The sequence below is a fragment of the Coenobita brevimanus genome, chromosome 24 (assembly GCF_032717465.1).
Source record: "Coenobita brevimanus isolate Jiangsu-jjx chromosome 24, ASM3271746v2, whole genome shotgun sequence".
In the NCBI taxonomy this organism is placed as follows: Eukaryota; Metazoa; Arthropoda; class Malacostraca; order Decapoda; family Coenobitidae; genus Coenobita; species Coenobita brevimanus.
The window spans coordinates 53,781,540-53,806,827 of record NC_136977.1 but is presented as its reverse complement, the minus strand read 5'-3'; the positions used below and the strand labels follow the sequence as shown (position 1 = coordinate 53,806,827).

Here is a 25,288-nt window from a genome sequence, read left to right as displayed (position 1 = left end):
TCCATATCCTCACCATCCAACCTCACTGCCCACTCTGTGACTTCATTCCTCTCAAACACCATAACTTTACTTTTGTTTACATTAACTTTCAGATTCCTCCTCTGGAAATTCACTGGCCCCTTTGGCTGGTACCGAGACCATTTTTTCATGTTTCAAAAATCAAATATTTTTCTTAACCAACTTGAAGAGAATCATCTGGCACACCTGACAGTGTAATTTTTAGCTTTCTAAACCCATCCTGTGCCTCACAATGAAGCGCAGAAAATTTTGCAAAATGGTTGCTTCCACACCATTAAAAACTAAGCAGAACAGTGACAAAACATCACACTAAGCAATGTCCATACACTTGACCTTCGATTTGGCGGACCCCTATTTCCCGGATTTTGGATTTCCCGGACACTGGCTGAGGCTGGACAATATTATCAGATGCCGAACAAATGCCTGTACAATCCGGGATTCTCACAAAAGTCCAGCCATTTTTCTCTCATATAAAACCATAAGCAGAATGCTGCACAACACAGTATAATTTTATCAAGGTTTTGACTTGATAATGGCCATTTGGAACACACACAAGAAGATATTTTCATACATGAAATGCTTCTTGGTCACCAACCTGCTTCAGGCCACCAGTTCCTAACTTGTGGCTATCCCACTTGCCTCTTACCTTTCTTAAATGCCATTTTAAATAGTTTATTGCATAACACAGTAAAATTTCAGGAAGGCTTGGACACAATAAAATTCATAAGTAAAAAAAAAAATATTTTCTTAAGGACAAAGTCAGTGGGATCCATTCTTACTTGCTTAGTTCACCCGACTCGGTGTGGCTAAATACCAAATCGGCACTTTTCACTGGGACTTATACACACCTACTTATTTGAAATCCACTAAAAAAAATGTACTTAATATAACTTAATTAAAAAATTAAATTTCAGGGCTAAAATGCACCAATGTTAGCAGATATTTCCCCCTCAGATCATCAGCTCACCCAACTCAGTGCAATTGAATACCGAATCGGCACTTTTCACTGGAAAATATATATATATTTTTTTTGCCACAGTGGCTCATGCACTTCTGATTATCTGATATCTGCTAAAAAATTTTGCTTAATATAACTTAATTAAAAAATTAGGTTTCAGAACTAAAATGCACCAATGATAGCAGATATTTCCCCTTCAGATCGCCAGCACGCCTTGACAGACTTCTGTTTTGCATAAATATTTATTTTAAGTACAAAAAATGTATCTGCCTTTTAAATCAATATTTATACAAAAAAGTCCATCAAGGTGAGTTGTTAGGCTAGAGGCAAAACACTTCTTCATACTAAGAAATTTCACTCTGAATCCTGATTATCTATTAATAAATAAATTAAGGACAAATTTTTGACTGAATTTTAAATAATTAGGTGTCCAAACCTATGTGGTGATAAAGATTAAAATATTTTCCAATTAAAATTGCTGATTTGGTCCAAGATCGAGATCACATTCGATGATTTGCCTGTTTTTACCTTGGTCAGCTGATCAGTGGTTGGCTCACCTTGAGGTGATCCATTCCTTGTTCATTTTCCTCTTTTTCCTGAGCTTCCTGAACTTCTCCTATCATACCCTTCACTTTCTCGTCAACAACTGTCCAAACAACCATTCTTAGAGTTGTAACTAGCAAAATACCACTAATGTGTCAGTTATTATTATTGTTATTGTGTGAGTGTCATTATTTTATTTACTGTGTATGTTAGTTATATTGGTATAGTTAGCCTACATTCCAGAATGCTCTATAATACTGGAATAATTGCCAGACATTGTTGGAGACTTCGGACAAAGTATGGTAATAGTCCGGGGAATGGTATGTGGGGCCGGAGTTTTGCGATTTCCGGACTTTTGGGGTTCCCAGACTGGTCTCCCCCCCATTTAGTCCGGGAAATCAAGGGTCGGGTATATCCCCCCCCTTCCCTCCACCACCAAAAAAAAAAAAAAAAAAAAAAAAAAAGTGTTGCTGAAATGGCTTGAAATGACTAGATATATTTAATACAAACAAAATTAGTACATAATATGGGAGGTTTTTGTGAAACAAAAATTACAATTTTTTTTCACATTTTTAAATTTTTATTGTGTTTATGCAAGTGGCCATGTGAAATGTGAGAGGTGTAAATGAGGAGAGCAAGAGGGTGGAAGAGGTGAATGTATTCAAGAGTGCGAGATATGCCGTGATGGCACAGTGTGTGAAACGAAGATGAGAGGGTGTGAAGTGGAGGAGTGGGAGGGTGTGAAATGTGTAAGATCGGGAATGAATGGGCGAGGAAGATGCAAGAAAGGAGTTGCTTCGTTGATGGATGAGGTGTGGCATAGTGGAATGAGAGACTACAAATGTGTCAGCTCTAGGTGTATGTATGTCAAGTTCAAGTTTGAGAAGGTGAAAGTGGCAGTAATTTTAGCATATGCACCGTGTTAGGACAGGAGTGAGAAAGAGAACGACAGGTTTAGGGATGAGCTGGGTGAATTAGTGGGAGAAATGCCCAGGAGCTATAAAGTGATCGTAATGGGAGATATGAATGGAAAAGGAGGCACTGGTTCGGAGGATGACATAATGGTTTGTTATGGAGTAGCGGGAGAAAATGATAATGGGAAGAGACTAAAGGATATGTGTCAGGAGAGGAGGCTGTGCATTTGTAACTTGTGTTTCAAACACAGAGATGCACATAAATATACATGGTATAAAGGGAACGGGGATCGTGTTGAAAGAAGCCGGATTGATTTTGGGCTTGTAGAGATGTTGATGATGGGAATTTGAATGGTTGCTGATACGAGGGCTGTGAGAGGACGATGTGGAGGTCTGTCAGTATCATTTGATTGTGGTATGCAAGATCAAGCTGAGAGGAGTGAGGTGGATCAGGAGAGAGAGGAGCAGTCAAGGCGAAAGACTGAAAGTTGAGAAGCTGAGGATCAAAGAAATGGCAGATGATTACAGGACCAAAGTAGAGGAGGAGTTAGAATTAGTGAATTGGAATGAAATGGATCTGGACAGCCTGTGGAATGCAAATAAGGATTGCTTAATTAGGAATGCTAAAGCCGTGTGTTGTGTGGCAAGAGTAACAACAAAGAAGAAAGGTACAGCATGGTGGGATGAGGTTGAGAGAGCAGTGGAGGAAAAGAGGAAGAAGTGGCTAAAGTGGTTACAGGACAGGGGTTCAGTTGAAATAAGAACTGAATATATTGAGAGCAAGAAGCATGTAAAGAGACTAGTGAAGAGGAAAATGGTGGAGGTAAATGATGATCTGGGAAGAAAAATGAATGTGAACTACTCTGAATATAGGAAGTTATTCTGGAAAGAGGTGTGGAAATGTAGAAGTGAAAGTGGAAAGAAATGTGATGGTTTGAAGGATGTAGGTGGTAGATTATTAACCCACTGGGATGTAGTAAGGAACAGATGGAAGGAATATTTTGAAAGTCTGATGAATGGGAATAGAGAAAGCAGAGCGGCTATGAACATGATTGGTTTTGGGGATGTGCAGAGCAGGAATGCAGTACTAGAAGACGTGACACTTGCACAGGTGAAGAGTACTGTGAAGTGGCAGAAAAATGGGAAAGCAGCTGGGGTTGATGAGGTTTATGCAGAGATGCTTAAGTGTAGTGGAGAGAGTGGAATGAAGTGCTTGTTGGAGATATGTAAGAAGGCATGGATGAGTGAAACTGTGCCTGCAGAGTGGAAAAAGGCTGTGATTTACCCCTGTACAAAAATAAAGGTGAGTGAAGTGAGTGCAAGAATTATCGTGGCATAATTTCATTGAGTGCTATAGGGAAGGTAAATGTAAGAATTATTATAGAGAAATTAGAAGAGATATCAGAAGTCCTTGTGACTGATGAACAGGGCGGCTTTAGGAGTGGCAGAGGATGTGTGGATCATATATTTGCCATGAGACAGTTAGTAGAGAAGGCTTGTAAGAATGACCATAAGGTGTTTATGGCATTCATGGATCTGGAAAAAGCATATGACAAAGTGGACAGAGAAGGCTTGTGGAAAGTTTTGCACATGTACGGTGTAGAGGGTAAGCTGCTAGGTGCCCTCAAGAGTTTTTATGATGGTAGTGAAGCACGTGTAATGGTTAATGGGCATCTAAGTGAATGGTTCACGATCAGTGTGGGCGTGCAACAAGGTTGTGTGATGTGCCCATGGTTGTTCAATATATACATGGATGGGGTGATGAGAGAAGTAAAAACACGAGTAATGGAGAGAGGGATGACGTTGGTAATGAATGGTGATAGATGGAATATCTCAAATTTGTTGTATGCTGATGATGCAGTACTGCTTGTAAGTACTGGACAAGAATATGGTAGGCTATTGCAGAGTTTTGCTGATGTGTTTGAGCGTCATGCCTTGAGAGTAAATGTAGAGAAGAGTAAAGTGATGGTTATTGAGAGAAGGTGACTCCCAGTGCGATGTAACAATGAATAGAGAGAGACTGGAATTGGTGAGAGAGTTCAAATACATGGGTACAGTGATAGGAAAGAGAGGAAAATGTGCAAAAGAAGTTGAAAGTAGAGTGACACAAGGAAGAAGAGTAGCTGGTGCAATGAAGGCCTCGATAAGAAACAGAGGCTTGAGTGTCGCAGCTGCATGAGGCTCACATGAAGGAGTGTTAGTGCCAACTTTAACCTGCCCCATCCTGGCCGATTTTCCACCACTGCCCCCCCTCCCCCCAATCCCGGCAGATTTTGGATATTTTTTTTTATGGCTCAAATCTCCGCTTTTGGTGAGAAACAATGGAAGATCACAGAGAAAGTGCATACCTGAGACTAGAAATGGTCAAAACAGGTAAGCCATCGCGCACCTGGTACCGTATTCTGTAAAGGCACTTGGCTGCTGTCCCGTTTTCTGTGGTTGAGGTACGTATTGGAAATCACTCAGACTTGGTATATATTTTTAAATTTGGAACAAAACAACATGTAGTACAAGAATATACTGGTTTTCACACAAAAATAGAGGTGAAATAAGTGAGCCTAGTGAAATTGCCCAAATCGGTCACATATGATTCGCTATGACTGTTGTTTCAACATCCATTTCATTTTCTCTACTTACATAATACTTTTCCAGTAACATTATACCATTTTCCACTTTTCAGAACTGTTATCACATATTTACAGGCCTTACGATTATATTTAATGTAATATTAGCGCATATTTACATAGTGAGTGAACTCGCTATGACTGTTGTTTCAATTTACAATCTCTCTTTCCAACCTATATAATACTTTTCCACTAACATTACACCAGTTTCCACTTTACAGTACTCACATATTTACAGGCCTTACAATTAAATTTAGCATAATATTATCGCATATGTACAATGAAAGACAAAACTATCTTCCCAGTTCCATCCAAAAATAATTTACACCTGGCAGAATACAATGAAAACCCAATCTCTACTGCATGTTGCAAATGGTTTGATTTTTCCGCTATATATTTGTCAAACTTTGGGAAGATAGTTGTGTCTTTGTACGTAGTGAGTGAACATGCTATGACTCTTTTTCAACTTATATAATACATTTCCACTAACATTACACCTGTTTCCACTTTATATAATTGTTATCACATATTTACAGGCCTTACTATTAATTGAGCATCATATTATCACATATGTACAATGAAAGACAAAACTATCTTCCCAGTTCCGTCCAAAGATAATTTACACCTGGCGAATTACAATGAAAACCCACTCTCTACTACTGCATGTTGCAAATGGTTTGATTTTTCTACCGTATGTTTGTCAAACTTTAGAAAGATAGCTGTGATAGTGAGTGAACTCGCTATGCCTGTTGTTTCAACTTGCAATCTATTTTTCAACATGTATAAAACTTTTCCACTAACATTACACTTGTTTCCACTTTATATAATTGTTATCACATATTTATAGGCCTTACTGTTACATTGAGAGCCATATTATCGCATATGTACATAGTGAGTGAACTCGCTACAATTTGTTTCAACTTACAATCTATTTTTCAATTTATATAATACTTTTCCACTAACATTACACCCGTTTCCACTTTATATAATTGTTATCACATATTTACAGGCCTTACTATTATATTGAGAGTCATATTATTGCATATGTACAGGTCTTACTTTTACAGTGAGCGTCATATTATCGGAAGCACACACAGTATCAGCAGTGTAACAAGGTGTGATATTCCTTGTCAAGGTGGGGAGGAGAGGGTGGTGAGGGAGGTTGGGGAGGTGGAGAGCGGCACTCTTCCCCACTCGCGCTCCTCTTCCCTCTCTCTTTTCCTTTCCCCTTTCCCTTCCCTTTCCTTCCTTTTCCCACATGATGGGGCTGTGGGGAGGAAGTGTGGGAATACTGCGGGGCGAAAGATATGCTAGGGAGCTGCTCCTTCTCGCCTGCCTGCTGCCCACTTACACCACATGCTCACGCTGCTTCCCTCCCACTACCACTTTCCCTTTCACCGCTTACTCCCGCCACACCACTTTACCTCTCACCCCTCACTCCCGCCACATCACTCGGGCCTTCCTCGGACAACACAGAAGGACCATACTTTATGTTCCTTCTTGTCACACCTTGCCTGTGTATATGTACCAAAATTCATGCGCGAAATTTGAAAAATGTGCAAATGACGGACATTGCAATTGCAAAACAAATGAATACGTCGTCGGGTGTCACCATGACAAAACGTGGGAACGTATCCATACGTCGTCGGGACGCCTTGGGTTAATATATGGATGTGAGACTATGGTGTGGCATGAAAATGAGAAGTCAGGAGTAAGAGCAGTGGAGATGGGACTGCTGAGGAATGTGTGTGGAGTACAGAGGGTGGATAGGATACGAGATAATGTGATTCATGACAGATGCGGAGTGAGGAAGTCGATGGACACCAGAATCGAAGAGAATGTACTGAGATGGTATGGTCATGTGGAGAGAATGGATAACAATAGCATGGTGAAAAAGGTATATCTGAGCGAATTCGAAGGAGGGAGGAGGTGAGTTAGGCCAAGGAGAAGGTGGAGAGATATGGTGGATGAGTGTGTGAGGAAGAGAGGTTTGGAATTCGGTGAGCCTAGGGAACTGACAGGAGATCGAGCTTGCTAGATGAATGTTGTTAGGAGATGTGCATGATCAGGGATTTGGCACCCCTTTTTAACGTGGCAGCATCCAGATTAACTCTATTGGATACGATTATGTGAAGCTACAGAACGTGGTGAATGTTTTTGGCGTATCCAATGGAGGCAGGATTCCGAGGGCTTGATTAATGAGTGAATGGAAGTGTGGCCTATTGGATTAGGCAGATTTGCGCTGCCTGGACATTGCTGCTCCTCACCCTGCCCTAGGGTGGAAGAGGAGGTTCTGGATGATGATAATGATGATGATATAAGTATCAAGTTATTTTTGTAGTCAGGGTGGTGTAGTGTGTGTCAAAAGTAAGGCAAGGTGTGCAGTTTTTAGACTCAAACAGATAAGGGTGCCCCTTTGTGTGTTTAGGCTGAACTGCAGTGGCTAAATTTCAATACGTCCTGCAGCTAGCACCTTACATGAGGGGGTTTAGTGATACGATACCCCAGCTTAACGATGGGGATAGAAATACCACCATACCCTCCTAACGATGGCCAAACCCCGGTTTAACATTGGGTTTTGATTTTTTTTTTAACTGATTTTGATGAAGTTTTAGACACAAACTGTGTGTTTAGGTTGATTTATAAACTGTTTGTAGACGTAAATTAATATGGTTTAGCCATAGGTGGGGTGAACATTGTTATTTTGGGGTACAGTTTACTAAGCTTGATTTTTTCCAGGCTTGTATTTGACGATTTTCAGATTTTATTTGTTGGTTTTAGTTAGTTATATACAGGTGTTAGGCTTAGGTTAGCTTCCTTGACAGCTGTTAGGCCATTTAGATTGGCTTTAAACTTGTTTTGGGGCTCATTTGGGTGGGTTTTGGACTTGGTTTGGGGGGAAACCCACGGCTGGTAAACGCTTCACATTACTGTACTTTACCTGTTAAAAATACCCCGATATATGATACCACACCTAACAGTGGGGTTTTACCTAACCAATTACATCATTAAACAGGGGTATGCCTGGATCATAAAAATGAATGTTTTCTATCATTTTTATGTTTATAATGTTTATTTCTTGTATGCAGTTACTGTATTTATTTATTTTTTTACTTGGATGGTAAAATGCATGTGGAAAGAGAGGAGAAGGATGCTATTTTTAGTTTGTTTCAAGATAATGGTGCTGCTGTGTGTATTGGCTGAACCGTTGTGGCCAAGATTCAATACAACTTGAGATTAACACCTCATAAGGGAATTAGTGTGAAGGGAAGGAAATGGTTTTACATCCATGAATACACCACAAGAACACCTCATATGTTGCTGGCATGCTTGTGTAAAACAAGAAATACATAAAATGAACAACTTCAGTACATAATGTGTGCACTTATAAAGAAAAATGATGTATTACAGTGAAATCTCGTATTTCGATGGTTTAGATTTCGACGATTCAAATTTTGATGCATTTTAGAGTGGTCTGCCTATCAATTTTCGATGTCAAAATCACGTTTTTCGATGCTCTCAAGCGCAGTGCTTTGTTGTTGTTGGTGGTGGTGGTGCCTACTCCCATCCGGGAGTTCTTGTGTTTGAATAAGATTTTTTTTTCTTTTTTTTCCCCTCTGTCTCTATCATTCATTTCTGTGTTGCTGCTTATATTCATAATTACCTTTCTTCGTTTCAGTATTCTTCCCACTGTATTTGCTACCATCTGTAATTCATTTTGTTATAGTATTTCTATTATTGATGCTTTTCCTTGAATTTCTTGTGTTATATCTTCGTATGCTTCACACATGAATAAATGATGTTCTGTTGTCGGTGGCCATCTTGCGACTGTCCTGCCTTCTACAGCCAAGCGCCACAGTTTCAGCCTGTACCTTCCACGTGTGGACATGCATTTTGCTGCAATTTTGTTGTATGTATTTTCGTTGTATTTTCATTGCAACATACCTGTTTCAAGATGGCAAGCAAGAGTGGTTCATCGGGTAGCAGTGGTAATGGACGAGAGCAGCCTGGCACCTGTAAATCTTCGCAGCCAAAAGAGAAAAGGGAATACAGGAAGGGGCAGAAATACTCCAAGTATACCCTTGCTGACAAGGTGAAAATCCGTATTCTACCCTAGAGTATGCCAATACAATGCAGAACTACAGTTACTTAACCATAATTATAGTTCATAAAGTTTACAGGGGGTGTGGGCAAAAACTCATGATTTTACATATTGAGGTTTGGAGGCCCCAGACCCAAACTAATTTTTCCCATAAGAAGTTCAATTTAAATTTTGATGATTTGAATTTCAATGCGATTTTTCGGTACACATGTCCATCGAAATTTGAGATTTCACTGTATAATTATGAATGTTTTCCCTCTTTTATTATGTTCATAATGTTTATTCCTGTATGCTGTTATTTTCTTTACTCTGGGTGGTGTAGTGCATTTGGGAAGAGAGGAGAAAGATAATGGGTGCAGCTGTGTGTGTGGTCAAAAAATGATAAGGCCAGAGATAAGCAGGGTGGGCTAGGGAAGGAGGGGTAAGGGATGTTGAGGGTGTAAGTTGTAGTTGTAAGTACAATAAACAAGGAATATGACTATTTTTTCCCCCAAAAAAATACAATAAAAAAAAAAAAAAAAAGACTGAGTAAAGAAAAACAATGTACCTTTTATGCTTGTAGGGTTGTGAGTTGTATAGTGGGCAGAACGAGCAAGCTAGTGCTAGCGCCGGGATGCTTATCTCTCCTCCATTCCCAGGTTAAAAGCAAACATTGATAAGCAGTCACTCACTGTTTTGGAAACACTCTTTCTTTTCTTGACTTACTTTCTTATTTTATTACACTAACACTTGAGGGGAGCAAAAAAGTGACATCCGCTCATGATTGATTCATGAGATGTACTGATCTCCCGAGTGGTTTAGAGGGTAGAGTAGGTCAGTGTCAACATCTCCCAGACCTTCGACCCCTTCCCAAAATTGTTCGCAGTTTTTTACAGATTGTGCCATGTTGATGCCACCGGCCATGCTGTGGTAAAATGTTGTTTGATGCCAGCAGCCATATAGGGGTTAATCCTTGGCAGAATTTTTCTTATGTGTTGGTAACTGACATGGTCATACAGTTATCTTGCTATGAATGGAAATCTCATATGATTAACAGATAAGCAAGTCGCTTCTTACAAATGAATGACAGTTTTTACACAGAATTCCCACAATTTCAATACACTGGAATCTCCAAAATTGCGGCTTTATGGGACTGAGCACATGCTGCAATTTGAGAATTCTGTAAGTTAGGAATATCTGATCTTATGAGGAATATAACTTATGGGTCTGTCATCTTGGAAAAGTTGCCCCCTTACCCTCAGACCTACATCAAACATTTCACCAGTGAACACTAACAACCTGGAAAAGAAATTAGGAAAGCATATTTAATGGGAATGAGCATTATTGTAAGAATCTTACTTGACTTTTGAATGATGACATTGCTTGAAGGGACAGGGGAAGGGGGTGGGGTTCTGATGATTGAGGAGGACTACAGCCTCTCAGCACAAGGCAAGTGTGCTGCTGCTTCATGCTACTGCCTCTGTGCCGCTTCTTCCTCATCAGCCTCCCTCAGGAACTCATCAAAGTCCAGTGTGGAGACAACAGAAGTGGTGTCATTGTTGCCCACAGCTGCCTCTGTGTTGTCATAAGAGTCGTCTCACCTCAGTACTGCTCTTGTGAGATACTCCCTTTTGAAGAAATAAACTGCAATCAAACCCCAGATTCATTTTATTTTTTTGCCTGCTGTCGACGACAAGTACAGCGCACATTCTCTCCTCTTAAAAGCCCTACAATGCAACACACTTTTGGAAATGCTCGGTGATGACTGCAGCATTTATATATGGTGGCAGTAAGCGTACTAACCACGTCTACGAGTCTACAGTTGAGTCTACATCATCAAGATAGAAAACAAAAACCACTACAACTTCAAGCCATACAACGCCTCACAACTTTATACAGGCATTGATTTGATGATCTGTATTTACAACTAACCTCACAATCTCTGTCTGTTTACTACTACATATCGACATCGGTGGCAAGCAGTGAACCAGCAGACCACAATACAATCTACTCATGCCTCACGATTCTGTCAGCGTTCAGTATTTAGCTATGACAGTTCTATTCAGCTATGATCTTCAGTTTTATGATTCACAGTAAACTACAAATATCTACGATTGCCACGAAACAAGCTATATATACAAGCAACATTCATCAAGCAAACCAACCTATGTGGCGTGGAGGGAGACGGCACTGATTCGGTGATGACGGAAGACACAACGCAGCATCACAACCAGAACCATCCCCGACCCACCACTCACCTCACTCACCATTACTCACCGCTGGTCCATCACCATGGCACTGAGTCTCCGAGGGTGACGTCATTCTACATTTGCTAAGTGGGTGTATATACTTTTACTTATTTATCCCCGAGAGCTTAAACATACAATCCCTTTTTTTGTTTATAACTTCACAAATGAATATCACCACTATCCTATAGGGATGTATTGCTAATACACAAATAAATATCACCACTATCCTATAGGGATGTATTGCTAATACACAAATAAATATCACCACTATCCTATAGGGATGTATTGCTAATACAAGAGTGACAAACAAACACTTAGCACAAGATATACAAAAGAATTATTGTATTTACAACACTCAAACTGAGTAACATTTAAGATAGAGTTACTGAGGAGAAAAGGGTAGAAAAAACAAAAACAAACAAACAAACAGGCAGTGAGTGATATTACGACCTGAGATAGCCTTTCATCTGCCAAGCAGTTCTTTATTTTTTTTCTTACAACATTTTACTCTTTCTAGTAATGAATACCACTTCATCTGTATACAGACTTACATACATACACCTTCCTCATTTATCTACTGTATATTAAGTCTATTGCTAATTACTAGGACTGGCAGTAACAATATATATACAGTGCAATCCCTGCTATCCGGTATCCAGACAAACAGAATACTCAGAAAAACGGGAAAATTCAAGGGCTGGTAAAAATGTCAGTAAGTTATAGCTGTGTGCCAATTTCAATGGACCGCCAAACCGCCGTTTTATTGTGTCACGCAAGGCTGGGTGAAGTCGGACTAAGCGAGGTGAAGGCATTTCTGGTTAATGTGAATCCCTAGTAAATCCTCTTAACCAGTCCTCCTCTTCTCTCTTTCCCCTACTTGAATTCAGTCATCCTCCACACCCTCCATAATTTCCACAAATCACCAGTCTGCTTTTTACCACCAGACAGTGAACAAGCTCTCTTGCTGTTGTGCTGCTCTGATGGACGGTAATTTCAACACTCCAAAACGCCTAAAGAGCAAACTACTGTAAACGTAAGCGTGTCGTGCTTACCTGGAAATAGAAGCTGGGCATATGCAATAGATTTGAAAAAGGCGAACATTATAAAACACTGATGACTGGATATAATGTAGGACATTCAACATTTATGATATCAAGGCCTAAGCATCCAAGCTCAATGAATTTTTCATGAAAAGCGAAACAAGTAAGTCCATTGAAAAAAGGCATACTCTTCATCGTTCGAGTAGTTTTGCTTAGAAAGATCTAGGGGAGCATCTATTTCTGGTCCTCATATACAAGAAAAAGCAAGAGAGTTTCACAGTAAAATGAATATGGAAGTTGAGTGTGATTTCAGTAATGGATGGTTAAATCGTTTCAAAGACAGGCTTGGAATTTGTAAACCAAACATCTCGGGAGAGAGCAAATCAGCAAACAGCAAACGCTGGTGTTTTTCTTCCTAATGGACCAACTCTAACTTGCACCACATAAATTCATCTTAGAATGCATGTGTGCTGGCAGAGATGAAAAAAAAAAATGTTAATAGGAATGAAGTTTTACTTTGTTGGAAGAAAAAAAAAAAAAATGCTTGCAGTTCATATGTACATCATGTATTTTATTTTGTGCAAAACAGCTGATTAGCAGGTGAAGGGTGGAATGGTGGCGGTCAGTTGGAGTCGGGGCCGGGACCGTAAACAAAGCTTGTGTGGGGGCACAGGGGTCGTGATAATTCTACAGTGCAGTCTTAACGTCAGTTCACCAGTAAATGTTCAAGATTTTATTTCTTTATTTTTCCACTTTTATGAGTACAGTACATACAATGAATACTTCGGTAGTTAACAGAATGTGGCGGTCAGTCGGGGCCGGGACTGTAAACATAGGTCATGTGGGGACACAGGTGTCATGATAATTTACCAATAAATATTCAGGATTTTATTTCTTTAGTTATTCATTGTTATGAGTACAGTACATACAACAAATTATTCGGTAGTTATGAGACAAAGGACATTATAATTGGAACCTGGAATGTAAGGGGAGCGAATGAGAGAGAGATTGTCCAGGTGCTTGAGGATGCGAAAGTGGATGTATGTGGAATAACTGAAACAAAATGGTGAGGAGAAAGTGTGAGAGAATGGGAGTATGGATGGGGTATATGTGCAGGAGTAGGTGAGAATGAGAGGGCAAAGGAAGGAGTATGTATAGTTGTGAGTAAAAGATGGAAGAGGAGCATAAGACAGTATGGATCAGTTGGGTCAAGGATTGTGTGGGTAAAGTTGAAAGTTGGAATACAAATGTGGGCGATTGTGTGTGTGTATGCGCCAACGCAAGATCGTGCTAGAAGAGTGAGAGAAGAGTTCTGGACAAATGTAGAAGTGTGCATGGAAAAGTTTGGAAGGAATGAGAGAGTGTTTTTGATTGGTGATATGAATGGTAGAGTTGGGAATGTGAAGGTGGATGGAATAGTTGGTGAGTGGGGTGTGCCTGCTGAGATAGATGAGAATGGGAGTGCGTTAGTGGACATTTGTGCTGGGAGGGGGTTGGTGATAGCCAATACCCTCTTCAGGCATAAAATGATTCACAGGTATACATGGCGAGTGATGAGAAGGGTGGGTGGTGAACTGAATGAAAGGAAGGCAATGATTGATTATGTGTGTGTGGATGAAAGGATGCGAAGATGTGTAATGGATGCAAGAGTGTATAGAGGTTGGGGGAGTGGACTTTCTGACCACTACTTGGTGATGGCCAGAATTAAAGTACAAGAAAGTTGGAGGAATAGAAGAAGGGAAAGACGAGAGGAAGGAGTAGTTGCAAGGAGAGTGGAAAGGCTACAGGAGGATGAGAAAAAGGCAGAGTATAAGAGAGAAGTGGAGGAACGATTGGGCAAATATGAATTGGAGCAGATGGGAGACGTGGAAGGTGTGTGTAGAATATTTACAGAAGAAATATGTGCAGCATGTGATGTGGTGTGTGGAAGGAAGAGAAGACGGAGGGGGGTGCAAGGAACAGCGTGGTGGACTGAAGAGGTGAAACAGGCTGTGGCACAAAAGAAGAAAGCATACAATGAATGGATGAGAAATAGGGGCGTGGAAGAGGTTGAGAGGCGGAAGAGAGAGTTATATGTAGAAAGGAAGAGAGAGGTGAAAAGATTAGTAAGAGAGTGGATGAGGAATTTGGAAGAAATTTGAGTGTAAAGTGGAGGGACTGTAAGAAAATGTTCTGGAGAGAGGTGAAAAGAGTAAGACAGGGTGGAAGTGAAGTTAGCAGGGGAGTGAAAGAGAAAAATGGTAGATTACTAGTGGAGAAGGGAGAAAAAGTGAACAGATGGAGAGAATACTTTAAGGAATTGTTGAACGTAGAGGATGGAAGTAATGCGAGTATAAGTGGCTGGGGAATAGCTGGGAGAAGGAGGGAGGTGAGAAGACAGGAAGAAATCAGTAGGATAGAAGTTGTGGAAGCAATGAAGAAAGTTAAATCAGGGAAAGCCCCAGGAATTGATGGAGTGTGTGGTGAAATGCTGAAGCATGGGGGAGAGATAGTAGTAGAATGGATGTGGAAGATGTGCAGATTGGCCTGGGAGGAAGGTAGAGTCCCGGAGGATTGGAAGTCAGGTATAATTATTCCCTTGTACAAAGGAAAAGGGGAAAAAGAAGTGTGTGGTAACCATAGGGGCATTTGTCTTCTTAGTATAATAGGAAAAGTGTATGGTAGGATACTTATTGACAGAGTTAGAGAAAGAACAGAGAAATTAGTTGGAGAAGAACAGGGAGGCTTTAGGAAGGGAAGAGGTAGTGTAGATCAGATATTCATTCTCAGATCTTTAGTGGAAAAGTTTCTAGAGAAGGGAAAGAAGTTGTATGCGGCATTCATGGATTTGGAGAAAGCATATGACAGGGTGGATAGACAAGGATTGTGGAAAGTGTTAAGAATATATGGAGTAGATGGAAAGTTGTTGAATGCTGTGAAGAGTATGTACGATGGTGCGAAGGCTGCAGTGCGTGTGGATGGTGATCTAAGTGAATTTTTCTCCTTGAAGGTTTGGTTGAAACAGGGATGTGTCATGTCTCCATGGTTGTTCAATCTGTACATGGATGGGGTAATAAAAGAGGTACAAGGTAGGGTAGTGGATGTTGGAGTGGCCATGGTGAAAGAAGATAGTGTTTGGAAACTCCCTGTACTGTTGTTTGCAGATGATACTGTGTTGTTGAGTGAAGACGAAGGAGAGCTGCAAGGCTTGGTAGATGAGTTTGGGAGAGTGTGTAAGAAACGGAATCTAAAGGTGAATGTAGGGAAGAGTAAAGTGATGGTCTTTGAGAGAGGTGAAGTCAGTGAATGTACAGCGAGGTTGGATGGTGAGGAATTGGAAAGTGTGAGTACGTTTAAGTACTTGGGTAGTGTGATGAGTAAGGATGGAGGTTTGGAGGGTGAAGTGCTTGAAAGGGTACAGCAGGGAAGAAAGGTTGCTGGTTCCTTGAAAGCAGTGATAAGAAACAGGGAAGTGAGCATGGAAGTGAAAAAGTTACTACATGACAGTATTGTGATACCAACTCTAACGTACGGAAGTGAAGCTTGGACGTTGTTGGAAGGACACAAGTCAAGAGTGAGAGCAGTGGAAATGAGTTATTTGAGAGGAGCCTGTGGAGTCACATGGAGAGACAGGCTGACGAATGAGGATATAAAGGAGCGTTGTGGTGTTGATGTGGATGTGATAGGAAGCATTATGAGGAACACACTGAGGTGGTTTGGCCATGTGGAGAGGATGGAGGGTGAAAGACTGACGAAGAGAGTGTATGTGAGTGAGGTGGAGGGGGAAGGAGGGAGGGGGAGGCTGAGAATGAGATGGAGGGATGGGGTGGAGAGGTATATGAGAGAGGGGTGTGTGAGCTGGGAGCAGGGGAGTGAAATGGTGGGGGACAGGGCGACTTGGAGGCGATTTGTTTGTGGCCACCCCAAACGGGATTGAGGCGTCTGGCAATAGATAGATAGATAGATAGTTATGAGAATGGACTTGTGCATTTTGCAGTACTGCAAGGCATTGCATGCACGTGCATTATGACCATGGTCTGTGTTTACGAGGCAGTTTTTCACATGGAATCTCTTAGTGTGGCCCCTGATGTGAGTGGTGAGTACCTGAATTGTATTTACTGCTGTGATAATTGTCGCCTTTGTATAGATTTGAATATCAGAACTAAGGGAAAAATCTGTAACCGGGAAGGTAAATTCCCGAAGCCGCCCTTTTAACTGGGATTGTACTGTACATATATATATATATATATATATATACTGTATAGGATATATATATATATATATATATACAGTAATCCCGCATATTTCGCGGTAGTTACGTTCTTGTAACCCCCGCGAAAAGTCAATTCCGCGAATACTCTGTTAACAATTGAAAACTTGCACTTGTGTCCACCATGCTGCCCATCACACAGTCCATGTCCATACTAATTGCGAGACAATTCGCCGTCAGACAATTCCCCGTCAAAACATGGACGATTCCCCTTCAGAACAATTCGCACCCTGGACGATTCCCCGCCATTCTATAAATATACTAATCAATACTTTCATCAATATACTTATTATTAATCAATCAATACTTTAATAACTATATTTCAGGGGGATCCAGCAGTCTATGTTCAGTAGCGTAGGTTCTGGATATTATTTATTAGTTGCACCTTTAGTCAATAATTAACTTGTTTCTTCCTCGCTGTAGTCGCCTTTGAATTATATTCTAGCGTCACTCATAGCTATCTTCATTAATGAAGGCGAATTGTTTTGTGTTTGTTGTGACTGCGAATTGTCCCGAAACCTCCATACTCATCCCGAAATACCTTCTTACAAGATTGAAAGCACATACTCCATTATGAAGGAAAAACGTAAACACCGTACTGTAATACACAATTATCTACACATTTATTAACAAAACAGTACAAAATAAAAAGATGCATTAACTGGTGATAGCAAACACTCGCACGGTCGTTTCTTAGCTTGTCCAGTAACACAATTTTCTCTGCTAAGGCCATAACTTGATCGTTTTGTCACTTTGGAGTTCTTACTAATTGTATTATTAGCCTTTGGTGAGGCTGGCTTACGTCCTGGGGCCATGTGGAAAGCAAGTGGGAGGCAAGAGGCTCATATCATAGTGTGGTTACAACCACAACAGCCACCTAAGGCAGTCAGGCGTGGACTGAAGAATGCGGGACAGAGAGCAGTGTTGCCATATCCAAACAACGAAATTATGCTAGGGCAATGAAAAAATTATGCTAGATTGAGCATATTTGTTCCAAGTAAAAAATGAATTATCCTAACTTGAAGCTAAATGATAAAATTCTATACATATTCGTACAACATATTAATTATGTATTGTTTACTATGAAAATATTAAAATGAACCTACATACAGTAAGAGGATAAATATCGGTATCTACCCATACTGCTTTTTCCCACGAAACTTACGTTTTTCTGATGGATTTTGATGTGATTCGTTCGATTTTGAGCATCATTTCCGTCGGAAATAACCAGATTTTGAGATATGACCCCCCCCCATCCCCCTGAAATAATGAGGGATCTTTGGGGAATCGGGGGTTATAGGGAGGGGGGAAAACACAGAAAATGATCACTTCCGACTGAAATGAAGCTGAAAATCGAATGAATCATACCAAAATCCATCGGAAAAACCTAGGTTTCATGGGTAAAGTACAAAGCTCAAACTTATCCTAACCTAACCGAACCAAACCGAACCTAACCTAAAATCTAACCTAACCTAACCTAATCCAACCTAACCTAACCTAACCTAATCCAACCCAACCAAGCCCAAACTGAAAGTAACCAATTATTCAAACATCTTACCTTATTCGTCTCTCTCTCTCTCTCTCTCTCTGATTTGTAGCTTTTATAAAATTATTCTAAAAATATTCCATTCCATTCTAAATTATGCTAGAATGATTCTAAAACTTCTAATATGCTAAAAAATATTCCAGACTCGAGAATTTGATCAAAATTATGCTAAAAAAATAAAATTATGCTAGATATGGTAACACTGGCAGAGGGGCCACGGGAAAGGGACAGAGGGTGGCGTGAGTTTACCGCGCTACAATTGAAAGCTGCGGGAATTTGATTTTTTTTTTTTTTTTTTCTGTATATTCAAGGATATCTTTGTTGAACTTATTAATGCTAAGAAAATCCGCGAGAGGGCAAAACCGTAGACAAAAAATCCGCAAAAAATGCGGGATTACTGTATATATATATCTCTTCAGCTGTTTCAGTGTCCACTGCATGACCGACCTATTCCGACCGAAGTGGGGACGATACAGCCAATATATCTCTACCAAGTGGCTTAGGCTGTCTGGTAGAGATTGTATGTAGGGTGAGAAGTGCTTGCAAGTGTAATTGTGGTGTTGGAGTGGCTTTGGATGTGTGTGTAGTCTCTGAACCAAGTGTAATCAGCCCGCGAAAGCCGACTTGGTGCGAGCATACTTTATAGTGTGCGACACTGGTTCTAAAGGTGAATGTAGGAAAGAGTAAAGTGATGGTCTTTGAGAGAGATGAAGTCAGTGAATGTACAGCGAGGTTGGATGGTGAGGAATTGGAAAATGTGAGTTTTTTTAAGTACTTGGGTAGTGTGATGCGTAAGGATGGAGGTTTGGAGGGTGAAGTGCTTGAAAGGGTACAGCAGGGAAGAAAGGTTGCTGGTTCTTTGAAAGCAGTGATAAGAAACAGGGAAGTGAGCATGGAAGTGAAAAAGTTACTACATGACAGTATTGTGATACCAACTCTAACGTACGGAAGTGAATCTTGGACGTTGTTGGAAGGACACAAGTCAAGAGTGAAAGCAGTGGAAATGAATTATTTAAGAGGAGCCTTTGGGGTCACAGGGAGAGACAGGCTGATGAATGAGGATATAAAGGAGCACTGTGGTGTTGATGTGGATGTTATAGGAAGCGTTATGAGGAACACACTGAGGTGGTTTGGCCATGTGGAGAGGATGGAGGGTGAAAGACTGACGAAGAGAGTGTATGTGAGTGAGGTGGAGGGGGAAAGAGGGAGGGGGAGGCCGAGGATGAGATGGAGGGATGGGGTAGAGAGGTGTATGAGATAGGGGGGTGAGTTGGGAGCAGGGGAGTGAAATGGCGGGGGACAGGGCGACTTGGAGGCGATTTGTTTGTGGCCACCCCAAACGGGATTGAGGCGTCTGGCAATAGATAGATAGATAGACACTGGTTCAACCACAGCATCTCTTGTGTCCACGAAAGTAGTACTTTGCCAGAAGAAGGCTCCCAAAGTTTATTACCCTGGCAGGGTGCGAACCCTCATTCTTCAGTGTACGAAACGCACACTTTACCACTGTACCACAGAGGCTCCATATATATATATATATATATATATATATATATATATATATATCATCATCATCAGTCATCATCATCATGAATCATCATCATCATCATCATCATCATCATCATCAGCCATAACTAGTCCACTGCTGAACAAAGGCCTCCCCCAACCTTTTCCACGAATTCCTTGACTGAGCCAATCTTCGCCATGTTTTCCCTGCAAATTTCTATATCTCATCTCTCCCTCTTCTGTCTGGCCTTTTTCTGCTACACTTACAGTCTCTTGGTGTCCAGTCAGTCAGCCTCTTGCTCCATTGGTTATCCCTTATTCTTGCTATATGGCCTGCCCATCTCCATTTCTGTTCATTTATAACTTCTATAATATCTTTGACTTTAGTCTGTTCTCTCACCCAATTTGATCTTTTCCTGTCTCTTAACCCGCCCCGTCCCGGCCACTTTTCGACCACTGGTACCCCCCAATCCCGGGCATTTTTCGACCCTTTTTTTTTTTTTTGCTTAAACTTTCGCTTTTGGTCAGAAACAATGGCCGGTGGCAAAGAAAGTGGTCCCTGGGGTCCCTAATTAGCTTAACCAGGTATGCCTTGGTCCCACCTGGCCCCGTGTTCTCCCTAGGCGGTGTGAGCCTCAAACGTTTTCTATGGTATTATAAGTTTGGGAAACCAATGAAAGTAAGTAGAAATGAATTTATTACAAACATAAAAACATGTGATAAAAGAGTATATTGGATTTTATACAAAAATAGAGCAGAAATAAGCATTGTACCATCGTGCAAAACGAGCAAAATCGGCCAACTTGGTCACAATGAATCGCTAACATTCTAAAATCATGATACGTATAATTTTTTTTACTTACATAATACTTCTACAATAACATTTTACCATTTTACATTTTATTGAACTGTTTTTACGTATTCACAGGCCTTTTGATAACATTTAGCGTAATGTTAGCGCTTATTTACGTAGTGAGTGAACTCGCTGTGACTGTTGTTTCAACTCGTATTGTGCTTTTTCTACTTACATAATACTTTTCTAATATTATTATACACTTTTCAACTTTATAGAACTGTTTTGAGATTATTTCAGGCCTTACGTAAATATATAGCGTAATAATAGCGCATAATAACACACACGGTGAAGTTGCTATGGCAACTAATTCAACTTACAACCTATTTTTGTACTTATATAATAATTCTACACTAACATTGCACATGTAAACACTTGATATAATTGATATCACATCATTTCTGAACGTACGATGGAACTTAGCGTCATATTTGCGCGTACTTACACAGGAAGTGTTATCGCGATATCATTTGTTTCATCTTACACTAGTAATCAACTTATAAAATACCTTACTACTAACATTACAACATCTTCCACTGTATATAATTCCTATCACATACTTACTGACCAGAATGTGGGTGTAATCGTGACATCAATTATGACAACTTACAGTAATGTTCAACTTATACGTTTTATTCATGCTAACATTACACCCGTTTCCACTTTATTTCCTTGCTATCACATATTTACTGACCAGATTTACACAGTGGGTGTAGTTTTGATAACAATTCTTTCCACTTACACTAATTCTCATCTTATACATTACTTTTCTGAAAAAATAACACCCGTTTCAACTTTATATTTGACTTAGCACCTACTGACTGGCCTTACCATTATCATGAGCGTCATTTCGCCTTCCCACACAGTTTCAGTAGTGTAGAAAATTGATATTCCTTGAAACAAGGCTGAAGGCACAACACAACATTGCACTCGACACACTCGTATCTAGTGTCTTTTCTCTGCGTGGATGGTCAGACTGTCGAGTGCCTACATACATGGCAGCGACGCTGGGGTTTACAACGGTTTGGTTCGGAAGGGATTGCGCTGGGGTAGTGGCGGCCTGCAAGACGTAGGGGAGTCTGAGCAGCACGGGGGGCGCGGGGGCGGTGTGGGGGTCTGTCCTGGGCATGCTGGGCGATTATTTCACGTGCAAGCTCCCTCACAAACCCCTCAAAGGTCTCGGATACTCCGGTGGTCATTGCGTGCAGGTAGTGGGCGTTCAGGACCGTGATGTCGAGCAAGTGGAAAAAGAGTTTCTTGTACCACTTCATCGTGGTCCTGGCACAGTCAACACTTGAAATCATCGAGTCTGACTGATCAACTTGCCTCATGTTCAGATTATAGGCAAGTACAGACTCTGGTTTCCATACGTTGCGCCTCCTCTCGCTACGATGATCCACGGAGTCTGTGCGGTGCATCAGGGGGTTGTGAACAGTTGATAGGAGGCAAACTTCCCTGTTGTGGTTCCACAGGGTTGCAAGGATGTTATTGGCCTGGAAGAAAACCACCTCATTCTTGTCAAGTTTCCTCCCTATCTTGACCATATGGCGACGGTTTCTCTTGACTGTACCACAGACTCCGGTGTCGTGTTGGTGGAGGAACCTAGCGAGAAGAGGGCTAGTGTACCAGTTGTCCAGGTTCAACACATGACCACGATGAAGGTACTCTTCTATCATTGTCTTCACCACGGCCCCAGAGAGTCCTATACTCCGATCTTCTATTATATCTGTCTGTGCGCCCGTGTACAAGACTATGTATTGCACATAACCAGTCTTACAGTCACACATAACAAAGATCTTGAACCCGAAACGGTGTCTCTTGCTGGGTATGTACTGCCTAAAGGAAATATTGCCTCTCCACAACACAAGACTCTCTCGTCTATGACGAGGTCTCTGTAGGGATAAAATGAGGAGCGGAACATTTCCCGTAAATGATCAAATACCAGCCTAATTCTCCTCATTTTATCGGTGTTATTTGCATTGGCTGGATCATCTGCATCAAAAAAGTGGAGGCGGCTGAGAATAAACTGAAATCTGTTACGACCCATCACCTTTCCAAAGAAAGGTGTGAGGATGATTGGGTCCGTTGTCCAGTAGGCAGGAATTTGATTTTTCCTCACCACACCCATCAAGATTACCAGGGCAAAAAATAGGAACATCTCTGAAATAGTCACGGGATAGTCATACTGTTCTGCATGCTTGCTTGTGGTTCCTAAGCGTTCACTTTCAAGGCGCTGGGATTGTGAAAAAATATTTGTCTGTTCTACTATGCGCCCAACAAACGCCTCACCAAAGAACAAGTTGAAAAAATCTAACCGTGACGACCCAGCATTTACACCTGGAGCCGTGCAACCTGATCGCCACTCCTCAGTGAAAGGGTGAATGATGGGAGTAAAATTACTCCCATCCTCCCAGTTCCACGTGACACCACCGTCTCCAGCCACGTCACCATCGTGCCCTTCGTCAGGGTGGGGAGGTGAGGGTGGTGGGGGAGGTTGGGGAGGTGGAGAGCGGCGCCTCTCATCACTCCCACTTCTCTTCCCTCTCCCTTTTCCTTTACCCTTTCCCTTCCCTTTCTTTCCTTTCCCCACATCCTGGGGCTGTGGGGAGGAAGTTTGTGAATATTCAGGGGCGAAAGAAGTGCTGGGGAGTGACTCAACCTCCTCTCCCCTAGGCCTACGAGCACCACGTGCTCGTGCTGCCTCCCTCACACCACTGGCCCCTTCACCCCGCGCTACCCCCACTCCACTCTCACTTTCACCCCGTGCTGCCGCCACAACACTTTCCCATTCTCCCAGCAATCCCACCACACCACTTGCCACTTCCCCAGACAAAGTACTTTGACCATACCTTAGGTGTCGTCTCGCCCCACCTTCTGATCCACGTGGTGAAATTTTCTCCTTTCCCAACCACGCGGCGATATCACGTCCTAGGCCTCCGTCATCCTCATCATCCTCATCCTCGTCCTGATCAGAATCGTGATGGAGAGATAGCTGTGCACGTGGTTGGGGAGCCGGCTGGCCTTCCCTTGCCTTATGGTATGTCACATACCGCGTTTTTCGGGGCGAAGGGACCTCCTCATCACTGCTACTTATTTCTTCCTCTGGCTGGACGTAATCGCGATCCACCACATCATCATCGAGTGGAGAATCACTGTCTCCAGTGAAGGCTTCCAGGACGGATGCGATTTCCTCGTCTGAGAGACCTTTCCGCGCCATGTCTGACCTGGGTCACTGCTGGCAGGTGAGTGACCGAGACAAGGGCGAGCGCGTGTCATGCGGGGTCTAGGACGCTGCCCGCCTGGCGGTAGGTAGGGGAGGCTTGGGTACCCGGGCGAAACGAAAATCTCCCGCGAATTTTGAAACTTGTGGAAATTATGAACCTTGCAATTGCAGGACGTTGAAGTACGTCCCCGGGATTAGCTGTGACAAAACGTGAGGACGTGGAAGTATGTCCCCGGGACGGCGCGGGTTAAAGATATTCCCAACATTGACCTTTCCATTGCTCTCTGAGAATTGATGAATTTATTTTCCATTGATTTTGTCAGTTTCCAGGTTTCACAACCATATGTCATAAAATTTGTGGTGTTGAAAACATCTCATAATAGCACTAATCACTAATTAAGAGGCGCATTTTGCTGAGGAATGTTGTCGTGAAACATTTATTATATGTATGTGTTAACTGTATAGATAACGACAACAATTTTGATATATATAGATAGATAGATAGATATACATATATATACATATATATAGATTATAGATATACATATACATATATATAGATATACATATACATATACAGTACAAGTCCCATTACTCGGCATCTATGGGACCAGGATGATGCCGAGAAATTAGATTTGCCGAATAATCAAAAACCTACCCACTCAGTACCTTAAATATATTGGTGAACACTCATCACCACTTATGGTACGGTATTACAACTGTGTTTGGAGAGAGTACTGTATACTGTACAATACTGCAATCAATACAGTACTATACCTGAATCTGAAATATATATATATATATATATATATATATATATATATATATATATATATATATATAAATTAGTGAACATATACAAGGGTAATGACACAGTAGGCCTACAAGTCAGATAACACTTCCTGGATGGCCAAAATGATACGGAATATTACCTACCAGCTCAGTACATCACTTGTATTGGTGAACTCATCACTACTTATATTATTACAAATATGTTTGGAGTGAGGACTGTATACAGTACTTTTTCCAAACAAAATAAAATAGTCGGAAAATTGCATAAAATAAAGGGATCTGAATTAGTAAAGTCTTTCTGATGAAAGTTATAACTTACATTTAGCACTCACTCTTTTGTTTATTTTTTTGTTTACATGTGAAAGGAGAGTACTGATGGAAACAGTAATGTATTCCATGAACCCCTTAATAACCACCGACATTGAACAACCCTTTACAGTACCGATGTCGAGTTAGTGAGCTATGGGAAAACTGTGAACAATTATGGGAATGGAACGAAGGTCACTGGTATGTTTACACGACTCTAAGCTACGATTCCAAGCAGTCAGGGGGTCAGTTAATCTCAGATGTTTTCGCCCATTTGGTAAATGCACCGTAACTTTATCAATTCTCCAGTCAATCATAGCGAATCATAGCATGGGTTTAGGAAGCTAAATAACACATTTCTAGGTGCGCCAGACGATTATCTTCAC

General features: G+C 41.2%; 1 protein-coding gene across 3 annotated transcripts in view; it reads left to right on the top strand.

Moving 5' to 3' along the window:
- The window catches only part of LOC145393507 (tyrosine-protein phosphatase non-receptor type 2-like), a 568,853-nt gene that overhangs the window by 253,729 nt on the left and 289,836 nt on the right, over positions 1 to 25,288 (top strand). The gene's annotated exons all lie outside the window — the stretch shown is intronic.